Here is a 2251-nt window from a genome sequence, read left to right on the forward strand (position 1 = left end):
TTTTTACTATGGCAACGTAGTGGTCTATGTTCAATTTTTTTTGCACATATGACAAGTAGGTGGTATAATCTATTTTTTTATGATAAGTGGCCTCGATAATTTAAATTTGCTACTTTTTATGGCCTCGATATTAATTATGGAGTTCATTTTTATGTTTGAAGTACGAAACGATGGCCGATAGTACTAAAGGAAATGAAGATCAGGCTGTAGGGGAGGTGGAGTCTTGACAACCGCCAGTTGAGCCGTCCCTTGCTATTGTGGTTGCTCCGCAACCAACGGTGCTGCCGTCCGATGGGTCCGACAGCGACGTACCCAACGAGGACGATGAGTACTCGTCACCAAGTGATCGTTGTCCAAGCCCGAAACGGTGGTAAAAGGATGAGGGTGAACAAGGTGATAAGGACTACATTCCCCGTGAGAAAGGGGTAGGTACAATTAAGATCGTAATTGTGTGAGTGATAACTAGTAGTGAGTAGTAATTCGAAAGTTTCATACCTACTCGTAGAAAACGGGGCCACGGAGATCAAAACGGCAGCCGAAAAAGAAAGACAAGGCACAAGAAGACGCGGTCCCAGCTAAGTCCACCGGCTCGAAGAAGAAAGATAAGACGCAACAGCCGAAGACACAACCATATTTCGAAGATCTGCACACCATATATCATCGGGAAAAGATGGACGTCAACTATATCGGTGCTTAGTGCCTGTGAGTATGAGTGTACATTAATTACACGACGGAATCTATATAATACATAACCATGTGATTATTACTAACAAACTTCTTTTGTAGGATGCAATACATGGATGCTAAGAAGCTAAAAGAACCTATCGGATTTCTAGATCCAACTAGGATATGTCAAACACAGCATACCGTGCAGCTATCACCACAGTTAGAGCAGCTGAAGGACAAGACTCCCGAAGAGATAGCTGAATACAAGAAGGGATTGCACAAGCAGAAACTGATTAATGTCGCACAGTACATTGGACGAGCCTTCTTGCACTTTCAAAATAAGAGGGTCGTCCTGGCCGCTTATAATTTTAAGTAAGTCCGGTATACATTTCTCTTATACATATGTGTCTTATTGTATCCATGACTAACTGCACTGTTGTTAATATGTAGCGATCATTACATCGGTTTAATCATCTACCCGAAGCACTGCACCGTGACAGTCTTGGACCCTCTCGATTACTCTCATGACTCATACAAACAATTTCTAACAATCTTACAATAGTAAGTGATTCTGACACTTGCATGTCTGCTATGAATATATTATAATTAAATCTCCTCCTTAATGTGAAACGGTACAAAATCCATACAGTGCGTACAAGTACTACAAGTTCAAGGGTGGAGAACAGATTCGATCAAGGGAGAAGCTGCTAGTACATACATATTGGCCGGTAATACTCCACTCACTTAATGTATTCCAATTGTTTCACTAATTGCAAAATTTAACTATTTTCTTCTATGATATGTCATGAAGTGTCACAAGCAACCTAGAGGCACTGTCCTCAGCGGGTATTACGCATGCGAATTCCTAAGGGTTAATGGGAGGTACAGGGTTAACCCAGAGGATGTAAGTCTCTAGACTATATGGATTAGACAACTTCACATATAGATGATACTAATATATTGTGCTTATTTCCATGCATGCAGTTGCCAAGGGAGGAGCAACAAACAAGCTTTGACAATACAGCCATTAAAAATATCCAGCGCGATCTCTACCACTTCATCCACCGTGAGTGCTGTCATGTGGAAGGAAAGTTCTTCGACAAAGAGGGTGCCCTAGCTACAAGTGACAAATACAAAAATCTTCGGGAGTGCAGCAATGCTATGCCATAATGTAATTAGATAGCGTATTTGAAGTGACAATGTAAAAAATATTATAATATTTTGACGATACTTTTCCCTTTTGCAATATATGTAGATTTCTCAGTATCAAAAGCTTGTTATTTACTAATATTATTTATGCAACAATTAATTAATTAATTGAAAAATAATTTATGAGAAAATTATTATTGTAACAAATTTCAAATATTTGTACCTATCTTCGCAGGCGGCATTTTTTTATTTTTGCAGGCGGTCATGCTATATTTTCGCAGGCGGACCATATAGCTGTTGGAAATTTGGTCATAATTCGGCATATTTTAATCCAAAATAACAAGATAATAAACATGATATTTACAATGGGATTTGATCCAGTGATAATGGTGAATGTAATCAACATGAGCATGCTTAATGTAGAATAAGCATCAAC

This window comes from Oryza sativa, chromosome 4, assembly GCF_034140825.1.
Source record: "Oryza sativa Japonica Group chromosome 4, ASM3414082v1".
In the NCBI taxonomy this organism is placed as follows: domain Eukaryota; kingdom Viridiplantae; phylum Streptophyta; class Magnoliopsida; order Poales; family Poaceae; genus Oryza; species Oryza sativa.